We start from the raw sequence: 23993 nt of genomic DNA, 5'->3' as shown, positions 1-23993 counted from the left end.
GCTGATAGTATTAAATCATGTGATTCATTGGTAGGTGTGCAAGTTCTCACTATAGTATGTTATGTTACGCTAATTGTTTTTGTGGTTCTCTTTTCTTTTTTGTTTACTTGCACATCATATATTTGATTGTTCTGTTCTGTTCAGTTACGGTATTTTCTGATTGTTATCTCGTTTTGAGTGTATTTTACTGTATAGTAACTGGTGTACGGGGTGTGCGTTTATAAACTTTGCTTCAGCCCATGCCCTTTTGGCCGCACCCAATTTGGGAAATTATTTGAGTCGTTGTATTGTCTTTTGTTTTTTGATTTGTTATGTTAGTAAGAGTTTATGTTGGTATTTGTTCATGTGCATGCTGAATAAACTTATTCATTCATTCATTGATATAGTGTGTCAGAATGAAAGCAAAACTGTAAAATCACCCAGGTGAGGATGTGCTGGAATAAAAACACCAAACAAGACAAAGTGAATAGTTTTTTCAGGTAAATTATGAAGGTAAAACCAAAAGCATTCAGAAACAGCCAATTATACCCTGGATGCTAGAGGGTTCACGTTATCATTCATTAATTCATTTCTAATTGGGTCATGGTGGCAGCATACTAGTAGCTCACCCTACACTTCCCTGTCCTCAGCTCATTCCTGTAACTCTTCCTCGGGGTCCCCAAGATGTTCCCAAGCCATTTGGGAAATATAATTCCTCCAGCATGTCCAGGGCCTTCACTGGTGCCTCTTCCCAGTTGGCTGTGCCTGGAAGACCCCTAGGGAGACAACCAGGTGCTATCCTCAGCAAGATGCCAGAACCAGCTCAGCTGGCTCCTTTCAGTGTGAAGAGCAGTGGCTCTACTCCAAGTCACCCCAGATAGTCAAACTTCTCACCCTGTCCAGGCTTGTAAGCCCAGATAACTGACTGATGAATCTTATTTCTGCCCCTTATAACTGCAACCTTATACTTTCTAGTTCATAACCATAGGTGAGGATCAGAGCAAACATCCACTGGTATAGTGAGAGTCTTGGCTTCTGGCTCAGCTCCTTCTTCATCACAATAGCCTTGTACAGCATCTGTAAAACTTCAGATGCTACCCCAATTCATCTATCAGCCTCATGCTCCAACTTACCCCATTCATGAACAAGATTGTGAGATACTTAATCTCCCCCACTTGGGGCAAAAACTCTAAGCTAACCCAGATGGGGCAGTCCACCCATTCTGGGCAGAGGACCATGGAGGGCAGAGGACCATTGTAGATGAGACCACCAATCTAGTTTCTCAATCCAGAGGTACTTTCTCTGACTTCCATGCAACATTGTATAAGCATGTCAGGAATGACAGCCCAGCAATATCCAGAGACTTCAGCATCCCAGGACAAATTTTGTCTACCCCCGACAATTTGGTACTGAAGAGTTTTTTGACTACCTCTGTGACTTCCACTCGGGTAATGGCAACAGATCCACCTGAGTCTTTCATTCCTGCCTCATCAGCAGAGGGAATGTTAGTAGGGTTTAGGAGAGCCCTCCCTGGATCACCAACGTATCGAGATGGTGGGGTTTGTGTGCTTCAGTGATCCTGGGAGCTCTGTTGTCTGCTATATTAGCTCCTGGTAGTGCCACCCTTGGTAAATTGCTACCAGATGAGGAGACAGAAAAAGGGTGCTCTAATAGACTCTATGATGGACACATAAATAGACAGTCAATTGACCATTTTGACCATCTGTAAGAGGTGTGTAAAAGGTCTGGTGTTCTGTGGGGAGAGGACAGTATCAAATGCCCACATGGACTGACACTTGCTTCTGTTCTAAATGTGATGATTCTATACACAATGATGTTGATAATTAGTTTTTCTAATTATTTATGGGATCTAAAAATGGAGAGACTGTGTACAAAAAAGTAGGATTTCTGTGACATAAACCTCATGATGAATTTTTTTTATATGTAGTCATTTCAACTTGTAATTTCGCATATGTAATTGCCTTTAATGTTGTTATCAGGACAGAGTCATTTCTAAAATGTGAATTTGAGCACAATAAGTGGAGAGCTTCTACCTGTGCAAATGTCTTTGGACTTTGATTTCGTGGACATTTTTAATGATCCGTTCATTTATTGTTAAATATAAAATGAAACAGCTTTTTAAAAATAAAAATAGTTGCTGTTCAAAGAGCCTTTTTTAGAAGCAGGTGATGTTTGCTGGATTCTCAGGACCAGATGAAGGTCTCTTCTGCAGCTTTGAACTCTGGTGGTGTTGCTGAAAAGCAGAGATGTTTTCTTTCGACTGGACTTCGTGGTGTTCAGCTCATCAATGGAAGTTTGGTTGTCTGCACAGCAAATGTTCCTGATTGGGACAAATAAAAATATTTCTTTAAATATAAAGAAACACTAAACAGTTTATATATATATAAAAAAAGGGGAAAAACGGGAAAGGAAAAAAACCGATGGAAAAAACGCCCGAAAAAACAAGTTATTTAAAATTGAGCTTTTGTGGTGTCTGAAAAAAGCTGTAGCTTATTTGGTAAAAAATAAAAAGACTGAACCATTTAGAAATTAAAGTGTTCACTCAGATCAATTGTGCTACAAGGCTACGCTAACATTAGCCGATCATTAAACCTTCAAAGCAGTTCAGTAAATGTCATGTTTTATTTTTACATTATTCTCACCTCGAAAAAGCTGCAGAACTAAACTCCGCTGGGCAAACTGGGACTTCGCATATATCCAAAAAGTGGGAGATTTTGGACTGAGTGGGTTTGCTCCATCACCCCGGCTGCCTGCCTCGGTCTGCCCAGTGATGATGCCTGAAGGTCTGCTTCTCCGTGCGATAGCCCACCAAGTCGTCGGTCCTCCCTCGGTTGGCGTCACTCCGAAAGTAGCTGAAAAAAAGCTTCTCCCAGCAGGGTGATGGGAGAATCGTTCTACTGCTGTTTTTTAAAGCTTTTTTTTGTGGTTCAGGCGATGCAAATTCAAGATGGCGATCGCTGAACTTTTTCCGATTGTGGAAACAGCCAGAGTGTGATGTGGCAATCTCCGCCCCCACCCTTTTTTTTTTTGCCGCTTCCAAAGCGACGCGTCTGACGTCATGCGTCGGATCTGTCGGATCCGTCGGATATTCCGACGGATATTGCGACACATGACGGATTGGCCTGACGTATTCAGTGTGAAAGGCCCACAAGTCTTGTGTAAGTTTGTACAGACTGTAGCTTGGATTTTGGCCCATTCCTCCATGCAGATCTCCTCTAGAGCAGTGATGTTTTGGGACTGTCGCTGGGCAACATGGACTTTCAACTCCCTGAACAAATATTCTATGGGGTTGAGGTCTGGAGACTAGTCCACTCCAGGACCTTGAAATGCTTTTTACAGAGCCACTCCTTCGTTGTGAGCGGTGTGTTTGAGATCATTGTCATGCTGGAAGACCCAGCCACGTTGCATCTTCAATGCTGTCACTGATGGAAGGAGGTTTTGGCTTAAAATCTCACAATACATGGCCCCGTTCATTCTTCCTTTAACATGGATCAGCCGTCCTGTCCCCTTTGCAGAAAAACAGCCCCAAAGCATGATGTTTCCACCCCCATGCTTCACAGTAGATATGGTGTTCTTTGAATGCAACTCAGCATTCTTCTTCCTCCAAACACAATGAGTTGATTTTTAACCAAAATGTTCTATTTTGGTTTCATCTGACCACATGATATTCTGCCAATCCTCTTCTGGCTCATCCATATGCTCTCTGGCAAACTTCAGACAGGCCTGGACACATACTGGCTTAAGCAGGGGGACATACCTGGCACTGCAGGATTTAAGTCCCTCTGTGCGTAGTGTGTAGCTTTTGTTACTTTGGTCCCAGCTCGCTGCAGGTCATTCATCAGGTCCCTCTGTGTAGTTCTGGGATTTTTGTTCACTGTTTCTCATGATCATTTTGACCCCACAGGATGAGATCTTGCGTGGAACCCCAGTTCGAGGGAGATTATCAATGGTCTTGTATGTCTTCCATTTCTTACAATTGCTCCCACAGTTGATTTATTCACACCAACCTGCTTGACTATTGTAAATTCATTCTTCCCAGTCAGGTGCAGGTCTACAATTTTATTCCTGGTGTCCTTCGACTCTGGTCTCGGCCATGGTTGAGTTTGGAGTCTGACTGTTTGAGGCTGTGGACAGGTGTCTTTTATACAGATAACGAGTTCCAACAGGTGCCATTAATACAGGTAACAGGTGGAGGACAGAAGAGCTTCTTAAAGAAGTTAGAGGTCTGTGAGAGCCAGAAATCTTGCTTGTTTGTGGGTGACCAAATACTTATTTTCCACCATAGTTTACAAATAAATTATTTAAAAATCCTACAATGTGATTTCCTGGATTTTTTTTCCTCATTTTGTCTCTCATAGTAGAAGTGTACCTATGATGAAAATTACAGACCTCTCTCATCTTTCTAAGTAGGAGAACTTGCACAATCATGGACTGACTAAATCCTTTTTTGCCCCACTGTATGTATTTATATAACTAGCAAAGTACCCACCATATGGGTGAGAACCTTTCTAGGTAAAGATTTCGAATGGTGACATCATGTATCCTGGAATGGATTTATAATTCTCATTTCATAATTTACCTGCCATATGATAGTCATGATGATTTGATCAAAAGGTTTTGCCATTTCACAATCACACTGATGTTTATGCAGGGATGCAAAAGTCATACATTTTGACGCAGCTATTTCCACGTCAGTATCACCAGTGGTGGTGGGCGGATCAATACCAATGTTGGTATCAATATAGATTGATACCAGTGTAATGAGATCGATACTTATTTTCAGTTTCTCTCTTGTATACACTGCTGCATTCAGAAAAGAAGTGCACTGAAGGGGAGCAATTTTGTTTTATTTATTTTTTTATTTAAATTCTACTTTTTTATAACATTTGTTAAGGAGTGATATTTTGTACTTCGTTTATTTAAGAAAAATCCTGAAAAGAAGTGCAATGAAGGCAGAAATGATACGAAGCCACACTGTTGTAACACGTGCAGAAGGTGGCTTGGCATTGTCTTGCTGAATAAGCAGGGAATACCGTGTATTGGATTCAGTGCCTATTAACACTCCAGGCCAGATGGTGGCAGAATGCAGCTGTTGCTCTGCCAACCACCATAATCATTTACAGATAAGCTATGTCTACTGTAGTTTGTACGCTAATACTTAAATCTGAGATGATAGTACTGAATCCATATCGTGTGAATGGTATGCAAAAATTGCCCCTGACCCATGTTACCCCAGTGTCTAGATAGACGAAACAATCAGATAAGCCACTTCAGTATAAGTAGGAACAGAAGAATGAATGGATATTTCACACTCCCATGCAGATGGTGATGGTAATGCAGTTGTTGGTCTGAAACCAACATAAAACTTTATGTAGAAGAAGAAGCGTTGCAGCTAATTAGCCTGTTAATGCTTTTGTCTGAGATGATAGAACCTAATTCTAAATAACTGAGGGCATGCAAAAATTACCCCGCCCCCCATGTTACTCCATGGTCCACATAGATGACACAGAACGAAAATCACGGCCATCGGATGGGCCATTTTGGTGTGATGTAGGATCAGACAGACAGACAAACATTTGGTGAATTATAGATTTATATTTTTAACTTATTTTTCTAAAATTACACGAGACGCATATCGAGTAACAGTTTGATCAACCAAATACAAATTTTGGTAAAAAAAACTTGCACACAGCCATGTGTGGAATAAAGACAAATGCTGTGGACAGACTGAGCAACAGCTGAAATGCTGCAGTGTAAATATATAAATATGCAAAGGTTCTGCATGTGTGATGAAGAGTTTTTTTTTTTTTCTGTCACTCAGCTGAGTGATGGAGGGAGAGCCACCAGCTCTTACCACATAAAACACTCAGGAGTAGCTTTATGTGACATGAAAAGTCACAGATGTTACAAAACAGTTAGAATCTGATTGCGATGTTCAGACCCCCCCAGTCTCACACTTTTTTTTTCCAGATACTGTCACGAAATGTGTCACTTGTGGGTGACACAGTCAAGTTTAGTTCACTATTTTTAACCCTATACCCCTGCCCCAACCATAACTATAACCCCCAAGCACCCCACCGTGTCACCCCAAATTTCATGATACGAGCTCTGTGAGAAAAGTAACAGACCTTATTTTTTTCAAAAACCATATGGATTTGAATCACGTGTGATTACATCAGACATGCTTGAACCCTCGTGGGCATGCAAGAGTTTTTTTCACGCCTGTCGGTTACGTCATTCGCCTGTGGGCATCTTTGAGTGAGGAGTGGCCCACCCTCTCGTTTTTTCATTGTTTAGGAATGGCTCAGAGACTGCTGCTTTGTTTGATAAAAATTTTTTCAAAACCTGTAAGGCACAACTGAGTGGACACCATTCGATAAATTCAGCTGGTTTTTGGTGAAAATTTTAATGGCTGATGAGAGATTTTGGTGTGTAAGTGTCGCTTTAAGGACGGCCCACGGCGCCTGACGGCGATCTGCGCTCTGAGGCGTCGTCGTCTCGCTGTTTCAAGCTGAAAACTTCCTAATTTCAGGCTCTGTGGACCCAAGACGTCGTGAGATAACAGAGAACTTTCAGAAGAATTCGGGATCAGGAGTTATCCAGACATTCCACTGTTAAAGGAGATTTTGTAATGAAAGAACGTGCGGGCAGATTCGCATGTCAGGCCGGACCCGACCGCGGGGTCGCCACAGGAAAAACACCTCCGTTGGAAACCTTAACGGACAAGTTGGAAAATGCCCAGCTGTTAAACAATTTCTCAGATACTCACTTGTTGAAAGCCATCAAAAGCCGCCTGAATTTTACAAATGGTTTTCAACACGGAGGTGTTTTTCATGTTGCGGCGCAGACGGATTTGCGTCGTCGTCACAGAACCGACTCGGCAAATTCATCCGCACATTCTTACATTACAAAATCTCCTTTAACAGTGGGATGTCCGGGTAAACTCCTGATGCCGACTTCTTCTGAAACTTCTCTGTTCTCTGACGACCTGGGTGAACAGAGCTTTAAATTAGGATGTTTTCAGCTCGAAACAGCCAGACGGACGCCACCTCCGACCGCGCCGCGCCGATCCGCTTTGTGGGCTGTGCTTAAAGTGAAAGAAACTCCACAACCTCTCATCAGCTGTTAAACTTTACACCGAAAACCAGCTGAATTTCTTGAATAGTGTCCACACGGATATCCCTCACCAGTCCTGAAAAAATTTGATAAAGCAACGCGCGCCGTCTCCCTGCAGCGTCCCAGACAAAGAGATTCCGATGGGAGGGGGAGTCCACACCTCACTCAAAGCCTGCCCACAGGCAAATGACGTCACCGACAGGCATGACAAAACTCACGCATGCGCACGAGGATTCAAGCTTGTCTGACGTAAAAACATATGAATCAAATCCATTTATTTTTTGAAAAAAATAAAAAGGACCGCTTTTTTTATCACAGACCTCGTATATCACAAATAATTTCAGGATACCATTATGCAAATATAACACATTTTGTGACACCATCAAGATCTACTGTATATCACTTTTCGTGATGCCATCACAAACTGGGGTGAAATGGGGTTGGTTCACACAAAATCAGATTTGCAAAAGTACAATTTGAATCACTGTTCAAGCTACCTATGAATGAGGTTTGAATGTGATTTCAACACAAACAAACAATATTAAAAAAGGGGCTTTCATGTGACTTTTGATGGTTCACATTTGCAGCATGGTATCAAACCAGATATGGATAATGCAATGGAGACACGCCCATCCAAAGCACCTGAAGAGGCGTGCAGAATCAACAGCATATCACAGTGCCAGAGCCACAGCGCTCCCAGTCAGAAAAAAAAATTATTAAACAAAAAATAAATGTAACGTTTCGGGCTAAGGCCTTTCGTCGGGCATTAGCCCAATGAAGGGCAGTGTATACAAGCAGTGTATACAAGAGAGAAAATGAAACTAATGCCCTTCGTCGGACAGTAGCCCGAAACGTTACATTTATTTTTTTGTTTAATAAAATTTTTTTCTGACTGGGAGCGCTGTGGCTGTGCAGATTATTTGGGTCTTTTCACAATCAAAGCAGATATGCACATGAATTGGCTTTATTTTGGCAGTCTCAACAAGGCCTTTGACTGTTTTTAAGGTTGCCCCATAGCCTTATATTGTATAGCTGTTCAGCCAATGATACTCTCAGCATTCTAATTTTTTTTTTTTGACCGATTCAAGTCATTTTTGTCCCAAGTGAAAAGATGATTAAATGATAGAACTATGGTTGAAAAATGTGGAAGTTTCCCTTTAAAAAATGATTACAAAAACAATACCCAGGTGCATGTTGGTAGAATGCAACTGTGGCCCATGTTTGATAAGGACAATCCAACATCGCATAACTAGAAAAGAGGACACCTGTGTGGCAAAAACAAAGAGAACCTAAATTGAATTGTATTGCATTAAATCACAGCATCCATAATCTCAATGCACTGAGCACTGTAGTCTGAACTAGATTATTTACAGAGACCCTGCAGTCCACAAAGAGCAAGTACTGTACAAGGCAACAGTAGTGAGGAAAACCTTGTCCTTCAAACAGAAGAAACCTCCATCAGTCCCACACTGGATGGATGGACCATCTGCCATGACCAGTTGAGTTTATGTCAGGTCTAGGAGCAGGCGCTTGTGCTGTGCTTTACCCCATTCACCACACCATGGAACTGATTTGGGATGGCAACCACCCATGGTAGACAACTGTTTACTCCCACCTGTCAAAAGTGACCATTGATCTGCAGCAGCCATGTGAAATGTGGGTATCCCCTTGGCCTTTTCCAGTTATTAGGGTCCTCAACACTGGGGCTTCTGAGTGCTGGATCATGGTAAAAAAAAATGCACCACATGGCCAAATACTGATTTTAGATGGGGACGGAATGCAATTCATAAAGCATGTAAAGAACTGGCAGGATGGACATGATGTGCCTGTCAGGAAAACTGCCATTAGGAACATCATTAAGTCATCTCCACACTTATGCCTCATGTCCACCGAGCTGTCTGAGGTGGTGGTATGGCATGTTAGAGCATGCTATTTTGTGCATTTCCACATTCAGACTTAGGGTTGGGTAACCAAAATAAAGGACCTGTAGTGTACTACTTTTTTGGCGCCCTTCACATGGGTTACCAAAATAATGAACCAGGGAGGGATCAAAAGGGAGGCACTAACTCACTGCTGTCCATTGATGGGCTCAGCAGCTAAAGCTAAAGCTACAGTCTTCATGCCACCATTTATACAATTCTGACTTATACTGTTTCAAATATTAAAACTATTTACACAGTGAATAAATATTAAAGTCTTAAGCTTACCTGTTGCATCATTTCAAACAGATTAATCACCACAGCATCACGAAAACTGTTATCTAGACAAGATGTCCTTATTTTGGAAAATAACATCTAGAAATACTTTAATTTCTTATCGTGGAAATTACTGATTAAACACAGCAACTCCCTTGGTGTTTGTCTGCTCTGAGTGTTTCTCAGCTTGAACCAGAGGACGGCAGCTATTTGTTTCACCAACTACAAGAAAAATAACTTTTTTAGGAAAAATAAGCCTTTCAATCACTGGTTGGTTGTAAAAATCCAACACACACTTTACTGTAATGTGTGTGTTGGTTTTTACAAATAAATGTGTATTTATAAATATGTAATTTTATTTCATTTGTAAAAAATGGCATTTGCAAAACTGAAAATTGTTTCTGATGTGTGATTCACAACGAATAGCAACCAATGATTTACAGGGTTGCTATTCATGCCCCCATCTGGGAGACTGATTCAAAGAAGACTCATGTTTCACATAATGCCTTTGGCGCGTGTGTGTGGTTAACACTCAAACCTTCAGAATTATCGCATTACTTTAAAGATATGTGCGATATTTTCTCTTTATAAAAATGACAGAGTTACCATCAATGTCAATAAAATGTCCTGAATTAGTTTTGTTTATAAATGAAACCATGAGTGAAAAGTGCTTTGCATTTCATGTCTCCTGCCTACTGTCTGTGTTGTTGCATGTGGAAAGTAAATTAAAATTTTGTTTTTTGCAACAGCAGCTGGCAGCCAGTCTGCCCCCTTGTGCTGGGGGAGGACTGAGCTCCTCACAGCGGTCTGACTGTTGCAAAACACGCAACAGACAGGAACTAACATGTATAATTTTATGGTTTACAAATGTTTTTTGCCATTAAGCTTTACTCACTATCCCAGAAAAAAAAAAAATGTTAGCGGAACTAAATTTAGCGGAAGCTAATTGGTCCGTGGATGGTTTTCACAGTTAGCTGAAAAGGTAATCCGCTAACAAAAAAAATTAGCTTTGAGAATTACTGGTTACTGGATTAGCGGAACTGTTCCAACCACTGGACAAAAAAAGCTGATGTTACTCCGTGTTGTCTGCTCAGGGTGTGTTTCACAGCTTGAACCAGAGGATGGCAGCTCTTTGTCCCACCAACAAGAAAAATTACTTTAATAGTTGAAAGCATTACAGCACTCCATTTATTCATAGCAATGTTCACCACAGTATCCATCATCATGTGTGATGCATAGAGTAAAGACCCAGAAGACTAAAGTATAGCCTGTTCTCATTTAATTTTTCATATCTAAAACCTGAATATGAAACTCTTATGTGATGTGGAATCCACTGATAGGTGATGCTTCTTTTAATTCCTTGAGCTTTGCCTTTTCATTTTGCCTTGGATTAGTTCAGAGGTCACAGTGATGCCTACCCCATCCCACAGCATGAACCCCAACAGTCCTCTCCAGAGCTTCAGATTAAATTACAGATTTTAATGCTCAGAGCCCCCTGCCACCCCCTCCCCTTAATCTGTTCTCCAATGCAGATGTGACACTTTCCAGAGGCTGCTTTTCTCATAGTGTGTCAACACTCGTGGAGACGGAAGTGAGGAAGAGGGATGGGACTTCAGAGGGAATGTGCCAGCAATATGGAAGACATATCTCTCAAAATGAACCATAAATCTTACGCATCATGCATACTTCCATCCTGCCTAGCCATTTTCTTTTCAAAGAAAAGTGGAGAACAGGGACAAACTGCAAAAATCTGTGGTTACCATAGTCTTTGTCTTTTTTTTTTTTTTGCCATGGAAAACCCCAGATGAAATCTTTCTTTGAGCATTTCACAATGTAAATCAAAAATTCTGCCCGATATTGTAGAGCAGACACCTCCCGAGTGCAACATTTACCACCGAGACAGCTTAGTCCATGAAGTTCACTTGTTCAGTGTCTGTGTTTTATGTAATTTTTTTTTTAACTCCAGGAGTATAGGGATTATATGAACAAAATATTCACAGACTGAACTACATTAGTGGTTTCTCTCTCGATGCCCACTTTAAATAGTATGATATCACAACTTTGTCCGCTTATTGCTCTTAGCTTTAACTACATGTTCCTACAGAGGCAATAAAGCAAACTCCTGACAGAGCAATAGGGAGCTAATACTACAGCAATAAATAATGTGAACAACAAACAAAATTTAATATGCAAATCTATACAGCAAGCTCTTTATAAGATAATATTACAAGATTGCTGTGAACTCCACCACGGAGGCAATATTTTTGTTTAGTCTGCCTGTCTGTTGACCCAGTCATTTCAAAATCTAATAAACTCAGCCTTGACCCAAGGCTGACCTCGCCACAAAATGTCTTGAAATAAGTCCATCCTTGTTTGATTTATCTTGACTACGCGGAGAGAAACTAAATAAATACATGCCTCCGTGACAGAGGTATTACAATGTGTTCTAGTGGTTTTATTTTATTTATAGTTTGGTGAGGCAGCCAAGACAGCTACAGAACCGTTGAGCCTGGGTGGAGGTATGGACACACTATTTGATTGTGCATCAGACATAAATGGCAGGACTACTCCTGGCAATTATGGTTTGCCAAAATGTGGAATGATTAAAATCAAGGACAAAGAAATATGTTGGGTTTTTTTCAACCATTGCTAATTAATGAGTCAGTCAGGAAAGTCATTTTGTTGCTGTTTTGTCTTATTTTATCTATTTTATAGCAGGTAGCTCAATAGGAAGAGAGTTGGGCTGCCAATATGTAGACTTGGGTTGGATTCTTGGTCATGCTACCTGTCTGTGTCCTTGGACAAGACATTTAATCTGCATAATCTTAACCTTGTTCCAGTCCACCCAGCCAGTCATCCCTGACTGTGGAACTAAGCTACATCAGACTAGTGTCCCATCCCGGGGAGTTGTAGGCTCTCATCACCTTCACACTATCCAAGGAGAACCACCAACAGATCACATGGCCTATAGACGACATATTTTTCTTCCTTTTATGGCATTAAAAACTGGACTGTCATTTCTTTTTATCACAAGAATTTGACTCATGGCCTCAACAGATACTAAGATACAAATAATGAATGTTTATGAGTTCAGTGGTACAAATATTTCATGAGGTGAAAGCTGGAATGTTCCATTCAACTTGGCTTCACCTCATTGAATGGAACATTCCAGCTTTCACCAAATTAAATATTTGTTCCATTGAAAGAATAAAAAAAAACATTAATTCTTTGTTTTATATAACGGCAGATAGATTCTTGTCATTTGATATTTTATTAATTTATAAACAACAGAAAAGGGACTTACATTTTGGTGTGTGTCACTGATGCTTTGACATCAACAGTCCTACATGAACTTTAAAAAGGAGTCCAAAACTGTTCTCAGTCATCTTCGAAAAACAGTCGGATAGTTCAAACATAATTCTGATGATGTAGTCCATAATGCTGTGCACTGATGCTGTGTACTTCCAAAAAAAAGTCCATCACGTCTTAACAGCTCTTCATGCCTCCAGACGGCTTCACAGCGTACAATGGTACAAAACGTACAGAACCAAATTTGCATGGTAAATAGAACCATATTTGCACACTAAAAGCAACACAACACAAATGGGATGAATAATCCATATCACATGACATACAAAGCATCGATTAAATGACAAGGATCCACTCAGCCATTATACGTATAACAAAAGATACCCACCTCCCTCTGTTTATTGGCTGAGAGAGAGGGTTCGCAGTCAGGGACTGGTTGCATTATAGCACACTCACTGATTGCCTGTGTCCAATTACCGCTAATATAGGAGGGGACGGGGTTATGTGATTGCACATTTCTGTTTGCTGATCTGAGTGAAGTTGAAATATCTAAAAAAAATGATGGCTGGATTATAACAGGTTTTGGGTCAAAGAATAGTTGATTAAAGTTTGGTAGATAATCAGGTCCTCCCATATCTCTCTCAGATCTTGCTCAAAATTATTTCTTATATTTCTTTCACAAGCATCCTTGTGATCTGTTTTGATCTCTCTTTTTTTTTTTTAATTTACATACCTTGTGACTGGTCTGCTGGTTGGCAGACAGTAGACATAGCTGTTGCTGTGCTCTCTGATTGCAGGAGTTATGCCGAAAGGCCAGTTTTCAGTAGTGTGCTGCTGTAAGTCCGCGTCATGTTGAGAGATGTGTAAAGGCAGGCATTTCTGCCCACCTCCTGAGTTCCAGATCCCAACTGGGGCAGTGACAAACTGTATCATAAACGTTGGAGTACAAGAAGCACATAGTGTAAACACTTTTCACACTGTTACCATAGTTTAAGGCCCCTTCAAACATAGTGTGAAGTTTGGACGAAGTGCGCATGACGCAGGAATCGTGCAAACCGTGTGAAATCATCTCTGCCTCTAACGCCTCGTACACCTGTTGCGACAACTATTTGCCCACACCAGCAGCTGAAAGACAAAGTATGTGCTGTGAGAGCCCATTGCACCCTCTCGCGGCAGGTGTCAGCCAAATTCCAGGTGACGGCGCGCACGAACATCTAACACTGTTCGCATGGCACTTAGAAAACGTATGGCCAGTTGCACTCTTGGCACGATAACAGACTGCAGACAACCACTGTCGTACTCGCAGAGAAATTTGTCTAAATTCCCCGCGAGTGTAGCTTTGGTGTGTGCGCTGAGAACTGACAGGAGGTGTGGCTATGACAGAAGCAGTTGTGGTGATCTGTCAATCTGGACATTCCAGCTTGACAACACCTACTGTGTTTGGATAGACATGGACTGTCAACTGTCCACTGTGAGGCACGTGTGTCTGATTGCTGTATTTATGTGAACATAAATAAAAACATATATCGCCGTGGCAACAAGCATGGCATTGAGCGAGCACGTGCACAGAGCGGACATTGACAGACTGCCAGGTTGAAACGGACCGTCAGATCAGAACAGAATGGCGATCTGACTGTTACGTCACCCACGTGAGCGCTGTTCCACATGACGTGGTGTCTGTGCTGCGGCACACCGTCCACCAGACACGCATGTCATGCAGAACACGCGCACGGCCGAATGGACACAGCAGGCCAGTAGATGTGAACATCAGAGCACACTGCTTCTCATTCATGTCATTTCATGACTGATGTCATCTACAGAGGAAATGAACGGATCATATTTGTATTGTTCGCTTGATAAATGCAGTGTTTTTATATGGTGTGTGATTTTATTTATTTATTTATTTTTTGTAATACTTCCATGTACTTCAAAATTGAGGCAGATTCCCACAGCTTTCAAAGAACAGTTCCTTTGCTCAGTGGTAAAGTTGCTGACTGGCAATCAGAGCATTTGGAAGGTGTGGGTTCACATCCAGTTTTTAAAAATTTATTCCACATAAGCGGCACAATGTTGTCCCACAGGTACCGGATGGTTTTGTTTTTTATTTATTCCTCATAAGCAGTGGCTGGTGTTTTTTGTTTGTTTGTTTGTTTTTAATCCACATAAGTGGCGCGAAGTGGTGCACCTTGCACTGTTCCTGCTCGAAAGACACTGTCGCATGTACGAGCTGTCGCACTGGGATCGTACACACCTGCCTGTCAGGGTGATGTTTCGTGGTGCGCAAATTTGAACTGTTTCCCGCTATTTCGCCATATTTATCCAAACGTCATCCAAACTTCGCACTATGTGTGAAGGGGCCTTTAACATTGTCTCTCTCCTGGGATAATGCTTCATGCAATTCAATTAGTATTGCAAGCTACGTACAATTAATGGGCCGGTGAGTCAGTGAGTGGTTCTGCAAAAACCTCATAAGCAACTCCTTAAAAACTACTTCAAAATCAGCTTTGAAACAGACTAATTTCAACACACAGAAAACCCAGTTGAATGATTTCTGTGTCTGATGGAGTCACAAGGTCACTGCACAGAAGTGTTTGGCAATGCTGATAATTTTGCATGAGAAAAAGGGCCCAAGACTTTAGAGTAATGGTGCTTCATGTACTATTGCATGGATGGCAGACTTGGATGGTAACCATTGACCTACGTTGATGACTGAATGTCTACAGTACTAGGACTCACCAGAAGATCATTGGCTAACACTGGAATTTCTTTGTGTCAAACAAGTGTTGGTTACTTAGTTAGACTTTAATAATGGGTGTTATTTGCATTGTAAGGGAGCATCAATGTTGACATTTTGACCATCTGGCATGTTTCTCTCGGCAGGCTCTAGCATGCAGGTGCCTCAGAGTTGAGCATTCAATGCCTCAAGAAGGCCAAGGAGATGCCAATGCCAGAAGATTACACCTCAATGCAGCAGATGGATGGCTACAATTGAGAAAAGGAGATGGATCAGTAGTCCTCTAGGACCAATGACTGTTCTATAGGATGACACTTATATCTATCTATCAGAACCAGACAATTTCTATGCTGAACATGAAGTAGTGTTGAAGATAAGATATGATAAGATGTTTCTTGATTAGTCATGGGGAAATTTGCAATGTCGCAGTTGCAGTGATAAATGAACTGTGCAACAGTCAGGCAGACAGAAATGTACAAATAGGAGGCAAAAACTAATAACTAGGCAGGGCACATCAAGAGAATGAAAAAGAAAGAAATACTGTCGACAAAAATACAGCAGTGGGTCTACCCATATGCAGTGGGTACTGTAAGTCTAGTAAAACTGATTTAGTAACATAAGTCTTGCACAGTTTGTTGACCTGGGATATACACAAGTACATATGTACACTTACTTTACTACTTATGGAAGGTTTGTGGGTCTACTTGTGGCTGAAGGATTAAGGCACATACCAGATCCCACAGATTGCAGTTTCCAGTGTCTCCAGTTTTGGAGCCCAGCCTGTACAAACTTTGTCGCATGTATTGCCCTGTTGTTCCCTGTTTCCTGACTTTGACTGTCTCCATATTAAGGGCTGAAAAATAATCTCATCCCCCCACCCAAGAAACAAACTGTCTTGTGAACTTTCTCCTTCACTTCAGATTCACTTGCAGATATTCATTGGTCACATATCACTCCTGCCACTTTTCTCCACTCACTCCACCCTGCCTGCACTCTCTTCTTCGGCTCTCTACCACACTCTCCATTAATTGGAACAGAAGACTCAAAGTTTTTAAATTCATTTACTTTCACCACCTCTACTCCTTGTAGCTGCACTATTCCTCTGGGCTCCCTCTCATTCACACACGTAGTCAGTCTTGCTCCTACTGACTTTCATTCCCCTGCTCTCCAGAGCATACCTCCACCTTTTCATGCTGGACTCAACCTGTACTCTCATTACACATCGTAATGTCATCTGCATAGTACATCATAGTCCATGGAGACTCTCGTCTGATTTCATCCGTCAACCTGTCCATCATCATTGTGAACTACAAAGGATTCAGAGCTGATCCTTGGTCTAATCCCACTTTCACCTTGAATGAATGTCATTCCTACTGTGCATCTCATCACTGTCACACTATCCTTGCACATGTCCTGCACTACCCTCACATACTTCTCTGCCACTCCAGACTTCTTTATACAATACCACAACTCTTCTCTTGGCACCCTGTCCTAAGCTTTCTCTTTCCACAAACACACAATGTAACTCTGTATGGCCTTCTCTACACTTCTCCATCTGTATTCACAGAGCAAACACTGCATCCGTAGTGCTCTTTCTCAGCATGAAGCCATATTGTTGCTCACAGATCTTCACATGTTTTCTAAGGTTGGGCACACACTGTACGATATTTTCAATCATTGTACTTGGCTCCAGCTCAAACTGTGCGACAAAACCGCAGGGGTTAAAAGTTCAGAGCGCACGATTCATGTTCTCACACCGTACGGCCCGATGCTCTGATGCTATCTGACTGCTTACATTGTACGTTCAAAAACCACATGTCGGAAGCTTTTTTTTTCTTTTTTTTAAAAAAAAAAACATTTCATGCCTATCAGCGCGCACAGTGAGTGAAATCAGGTGGGGGAGACTGAACGTATATGCGCGCGCGCACACACAGCAGACAGCAACATGATTCATGAGAGGACGGTAAAAAGAAAACATAAACATTCATAACAAGTGTTGCTACTTACACTGTTGTATAAATAAACTATATTTCATACGGAGTCATACAGCTGTGCAAGGTACAGCAACTTACTCCCTCATCTGTTGTAAATCCTGTTGTTGTCTGCTGTGTGTGTGTGTGCACGCGCGCGCATATATGTTCAGTCTCCCCCACCTGATTCCACTCACTGTGCGCGCTGATAGTCATGAACTTTAATATGATATTAGGTTATTACGAGGGAACGCAATAAAAGAATAAAAAAAACACAAGACTTTACATGAGATCATTGTTTGCTCTCTCCGTTGTTTGCTCATGGACAGTGCGCGAGGTAGTCAGCGCGTAGACGCTTGTAGCGCAGCTTCAACAGCACGGAACCCTCATGAGTCACAAAGGCCGACCAAAATATCAAACAGGTTTGATTTTCATCCGACCATACGATTCCCGATCGGGAGGTGGTCCTGAGATGTTAAATGCAGCTCGTTACTCCATGTAGACTGCACGATGCAGGACGCACGATTAAGCTGAAACTCGGCGCGATCCAAAAAATTCTCGCACGAGTGAAAAATCAGCTGAAAAAGGGCCAAAACTTGCACAGTGTAAGCCCGCCTTAAGTCTAGCTTCTACTACTCTTTCCCATTACTTCATGCTGTGGCTGATCAACTTTATGCCTCTGTAGTTCCTGCAGCTCTGCACATGACCCTTGTTTTTAAAAATAGGATAAAGCACAGTTCGTCTTCACTCCTCAGGCATCTTCTCACTTTGTAAGATTTTTTGAATAATCAGCTTAGAAACTTCACTGGCATCTCTCCTAAAAATTTCCATGCCTCCACTGAAATGTCATCCTCACTTTGTTCTGACTAATCTCTTGCACTTTCTGATTTACTCTCTCCACATCATCCAGCCTTTTCTCTCTTATTTTCTTCATTCATCAGCTCCTCAAAATATTACCTTCACCTTCTTAACACCCTCTCATTGCTTGTCAGCACATTACCCTCTGCATCTTTTACCACCCTAACCTGCAGCACATTCTTTCAAGCTCTGTCCCTTTGTATGGCCAATCAGTACAAGTCCTTATCTCCTTCCTTACTATTCAACTGCTTATACAGCTCACTATATGCTTTTTCTTTGCCTTTAGCCACTTCTCTTTTTGCCTTATGCTGCATCTCCTTGGACTCCTGTCTACTTTCTTCATCTGTCTGACTATCCCAATTCTTTTTCACAAACCTCTTTCTCTTTATGCTTTCCTGGACATCTAAATTACACCACTAAGTCTCCTTGTCTTCCTTCCACTGTCCAGATGTCACACCCAGTACCTTCCTAACTGTCTCCCTCACCACATTTGCAGTACTTTTTCAGTTGTCCAAAATTGTTTCCCAACCATTACCTCCTCACTGAATTTCCCACAACAGTCTTCCTCCTTCAGCTTCCACCATCTGATTCTTTGTTGAGCTCTCACTCTGTTCTTCTTCACCTCTAAAATCATCCTACAATCCACAATCCTATACTGCAGGGGTGCCCAAGGTTGGTCCTCGAGATCTACCTCTTTCATTGGATTCAGATGTGTTGGAGCAGGGAGATAACTAAGAGTGTCAGATCTTGAGGACCGAACTTGGGCACCCCTGCTGTACTGTCTAGCTACAATTTCCCATACCACCACTTTTCAGTCTTTAATTTCTTTTAGCTTGCATCTCCTACAAAGAATGTAGTCCACCTGTGTGCACCTTCCTCCACTCTTATATGGGACCCTGTTATCCTCCCTTTTCTTAAAGTAGAGGTATTCACCACGGCCATTTCCATTCTTTTTGCAAAGTGAACTACCATCTGCTCTTCCACATTCCTGTTGTTGATGCCATAGCTACCCATTACTTCCTGATCACCTCTGTTCCCTTTGCCAACATGCCCATTGAAGTTAAATTTGACCAAATTTAAGATTAATGCACTGCATCTTTCTACCCGCTTTATTTTTCCCGGTTTGGGACTGGCACTCAGAAAGTATTTGCTGCACACCCCATGTGGCTGAGTTCCCCCAAGAAACAAAGTGTTGAACAGATTTCTGAAAAACTTTTTTGAAACACTCTCTTTAGCGTGCGATGGCATTGTGATGTATTGGCATCCGTCCCATCCTTGTGGAGCCATTGACTCTCATCCACTTCAAGGTACACTCTCCAGTGATATGCACAGGCTGGATGGGCATGAGTGCCTCCGTAGGAATCTCTCTCCTTGGGTTAGGGAAGAGTTGATTAAACTGTGATGGTGATTGGACGATGTAGCAGTACATACCACCACGGCTGCTCTCAAACATATGTGATGTGTTTTAATTCTGCAACATTAAGAGACTGGTTATCCTTTGATTTCTTTCTTTAATATTATTGCATTATGGCATCACAAGAAAGAAAGAAAGAAAGAAAGAAACAAACTCTTTTGTTGATTTCCAGAAAATTAGTGCACTCTGTCACTGGCCTTCTTGTTTTTAGTTGCTGCACAGTTACCATCCTTTAATCCTTGAGGTTGCAGCTTGTTTATGCATCACACTGTTTGTGTGAATGGGTGAATGTGAGCCATCATTGTAAAGCGCTTTGAGCATCTGATTCAGATGGAAAAGCACTACACAAATGTAGTCCATTTACCATTTCACTCATAACCTGCGTTTGCATATCAGTATAAGTTTTATGTGAAGCAAAACTTTGCAAAATAGAATTGTTCTACATGACATTTTCAGCTCAAAATGCAAACAGATTCCTAAATGAGGCAAACACTTAACCCACAGAAAGACAAATTACAAACTGTTACTTGTATTTCCACTTTGGCAACTTTTAACAAACACTTTGTATAAACAGACATGGTTTATTATATAAGATTTCTGTTTTCATTTTTGCAAGTTGGATGGAAATGTGTAAAATGGCATTGTTTAGTGTTAAGGAAATAAAGGCAAAGAACAAGTATTATAGATGTGGCTCTGTTTATTTGGACTCCTTCCCTGTCTGTGGGAAGAAGGCTGGCTCAGGTAAGGATGGATTTCTTTCACGTGGTATTCCTGTGAAAAGGAACGGATGGAATCCTTAGCTTCATTTGCAGCATTATCTCTCTTTCTGGCTGCTGGCTTGACTCTCACTCCCACTAGCACATACAACCTGATGCTCTCATACCTTTTCTGATGTATACAAATGTACATTTAGTCAATTTTCCTCCCACTCCTGTTTTCAAAAGAAGAATGTGCATAGGTTCACAAAGGAGTCAGCTAGAAAAGAAAACAGGGATTTAAGGGTGCAAGAGGAGGCAAATCCTACTTGGCAAGTGGAGTTCTTGTGTCTTTAAACAACGTATCCACCTCCATCTTCTCCATGCATGCATCTGTGAATGCACACAGGCTTCTTTGTCAAGCTTCATCTACTGTGACAGCTCTGTAAACTCTTGGGGAACAAAGTTCTTTGAACACAGTCTCATTGGAAGCTATGGTAATAAATATGTTATTGTGCAATGTACCCACAAGATGATTTTTTTTCCTGCATATTTATGTGATGTCTAATAAGATGCATATGCTTGTTTAATATGTAATTGTTCATTTTGGAAGATACTTGTCATTACCAGTATTAGCCAAAAAATTGATGTTCCTAAACGAGAAAACTTAAAAGACTATTGTTTCTTGCTGAGATCTGAAATTGACAAAGGGATTCCAGTGAGTAGAAAACAAACACATTCAAACACACCTACGGATAATTTAAACTTTACAATTCACACACTCTAAGTGTGTTATATCTTTATTTATTGATTTATTGGTTTTCAGATACAAATAGCAGTGAACTCAATGGGAAACACTGTAAATATATAATTTAACAAGAGTAATCAGAGATTTCTGATGTCCAGTCTGGATACAGATCACCTCCAAAATTCAGTGGAGTCTTCCATGCCCTAAAATCTATTTGTAGTGTAAATTTGGTGATAATCCGTGAAGTTGTTTTGATGTAATTTTTCAAAGTGAAATTCGGATTTGGATCCAGATCACCTCCAAATTTAATGGATTTTTCAATGCCCAAATATCTATCTGTGTTAAAAATTTGGTGAGAATCCATGAAGTAGTTTTGGCGTAATCCTTCAAAGCCTACATAAAATGAATCTTGATCCACAATCTGGATCCGGATCACCTCCAAAATAGGTTATTCCATGTGGTGAAAATTTCCTCAAAATCTGTGCAGTAGCTTTGATGTAATCCTGCTAACAGACAGAAAGACAGACAAATAAGTAAACACCAATGATTTTATTACATCTTTGGAGGACATCTGGGTCATCTAGGTTCTCCACTTGCTTGGAAATTTTATTTCCTCTGCCTGGACCCAAGGCTGATATTTCTTTTGAAAGTCATTAAAAAGGATTTGTCTTTTTTTAGAATGACAAACACAAGCCAAGACATTACTGCCTTGGCAGAAGTAAACTTATGATTGCACTATTTAATAGCTTATGCAATATCCATTATAAATTGATATATAATAATGTTGATATGTATTTCTACAAAGTTGATGGTTAAATATTAAACTGGAAACACAAGATCTATCTATCTATCGATCGATCGATCGATCGATAGATAGATAGAATGATTGCCCCTGGGAATCCACAGGCTCTCAAATGCCTAGTGTTTATAAAATAGGTATCTAACATTTTTCAAGGGTGGTAATAAATTATACAAAGATTCCATAATAGTTGGAATGGCGTGTGAGTCCAGAATGCTTTTAGAACCTCAGATATTAGACCTCAAGAGTTTTTAGTGGAAGAACTCAGCCCTTTGCTTTCCTGTTAATTATGTAATTTTTTATCTTAATTTACTGTCTTAATGTATTTATAAATTGTTTAGGTTCTTGTTATCATATACAGACTATTGTTATTATTATTATTATTACTACTACTACTTCTATTTTGTCATTGGATTTTTAAATGGACCACAATGGAAATAAGTGTTTTAACTTTCTTGTGTCATCCATGTATTTTTACCGTATTTCCAATTATGTACTTACATTGAAATTACTAAATAAAATCACGCATGCATGCACACACACATGCATACACGTACACAGACGCCACTTTCCTTTTAATATAAAGATGATTTACCACCCCTGCTGGAATGGCGTGCGAGTCCAGAATGTAATGATCAAAATCCATTGTTCAGTGTTGTTAGATAATATCTGTAGTTTCTCCAAAGATTTTAGTCCCATCAATGTTCCGTTTTGGCGAATTGCATCCGTGACCTGAAATACATAAGCATACCAAGCGGAAAATGTCAGCTCTCCCCAGTTTCTCTGTGATCGAAGTTACATAGATGCACACATGTGCACACTTGGCTTTTAATATATAGATGATTTACCACCCCCTGGTGGAATACTGTGTGAGTTCAGAATTTAATTATTAACATCCATTGGTCACTCTGTTAGCTAAAATACCTAATTTCTCTGAAAAAAATTAGTCCTATCAACTTTCTGTTTTTGCAACGTTCATCTTTGACCCAAAATACATATGTAAGCATACCAAATGGCAAATGTCAGCTCTCCCCAGTTTTTCCATGATGGGAGCCATACTCATGCACCCATATATGCCCACATGCACACAGAGGCCAATTGGCTGCTAATATGAAGATAGTGTGTCATATTTTTTGGACAAAAGCATAAGACAACAGACATCAAGGCTGTATGGTTTCTTTTCTAAGATATTTTTATGGCATTTTCATCAAGGTCCTTTGGGTAACGGCCAACATTCTGGCTCTTACTTTCTTTTCTTTCTTTTTTTAAACATTGATTAAAGCTCAGATATACACTATTAAACCACTTCTGTTGGCATGAAGGAAACCTGATCCCAAAGCCAATGGCCAGTCTGCCCTCAGGCAACACCTATAAAAACAGCTTCAGCCTCCAGCATGAAAATGTGAACTCAACTATTATTAGACTGGCTACAAGGACAATAATGGGAAACATACCCCATGGACCATAAGTAACTGGATAATGACAGTTTTTGTAATTTTAGCTCTGTACACTATTGCAATGGATTTGAAGTGAAACAAGGTGAGATGCTTATAGTGTAGCCTTTCAGCTTTAATTCAAAGTTTCAATGAAAAAAATAACCAAGAATTCAAATTTATCAAAGAATGAATCCATTTTTACACACAGTCCCTCCATTTTCAGAGTCCATAAAAATTAGACAGACAAACTCTAATACTTATTGTAGATAATAATAAATTACTTTTACAACTAGTTTGCTTTAAACAAATCAGGCAATGGATACATGAACATTTCCAAGTAAATAAGTATCTCTTGAACTTCATTTAAATCAATCATTACTACAGTGCATCCGGAAAGTATTCGCAGCACTTCACTTCTTCCGCAGTTTATGTTACAGCCTTATTCCTAAATGGATGAAATTAATTTTTTCCTCAAAATTCTACATGCAATACCCAAAAATAACAGAGTGGAAAAAAGTGTTTTTTTTTTTTTTTTTGTTTTTTTGTTTTTTTGCAAATATATTAATAATAATCATCATAATAAAAAAAATTATTTGGAAAAGCACACACCTGTCTACATATAAGGTCCCACAGTTGACAGTACATGTCAGAGCACAGACCAAGCATGGAGTCAAAGGTATTGTCTGTAGACCTCCAAGACAGGAATGTCTAGAGGCACA

General features: G+C 40.5%; 1 long non-coding RNA gene across 1 annotated transcript; it reads right to left on the bottom strand.

The window, feature by feature from the left end:
• Window positions 1–902: 902 nt before the first annotated feature.
• On the bottom strand, window positions 903–22816 carry LOC117519510. The gene is made up of 4 exons (XR_004563315.1): window positions 22733–22816; window positions 12645–12654; window positions 6470–6475; window positions 903–913 (listed from the first exon to the last, which is right to left on the bottom strand). It is a non-coding gene; the product is annotated as an uncharacterized LOC117519510 (long non-coding RNA).
• Between the last annotated feature and the right edge of the window lie 1177 nt (window positions 22817–23993).

The sequence above is a fragment of the Thalassophryne amazonica genome, chromosome 10, assembly GCF_902500255.1.
Source record: "Thalassophryne amazonica chromosome 10, fThaAma1.1, whole genome shotgun sequence".
Lineage (NCBI taxonomy): Eukaryota > Metazoa > Chordata > Actinopteri > Batrachoidiformes > Batrachoididae > Thalassophryne > Thalassophryne amazonica.
The sequence above is the reverse complement of the archived record's forward strand: the minus strand, read 5'-3'. Positions and strand labels throughout refer to the sequence as shown.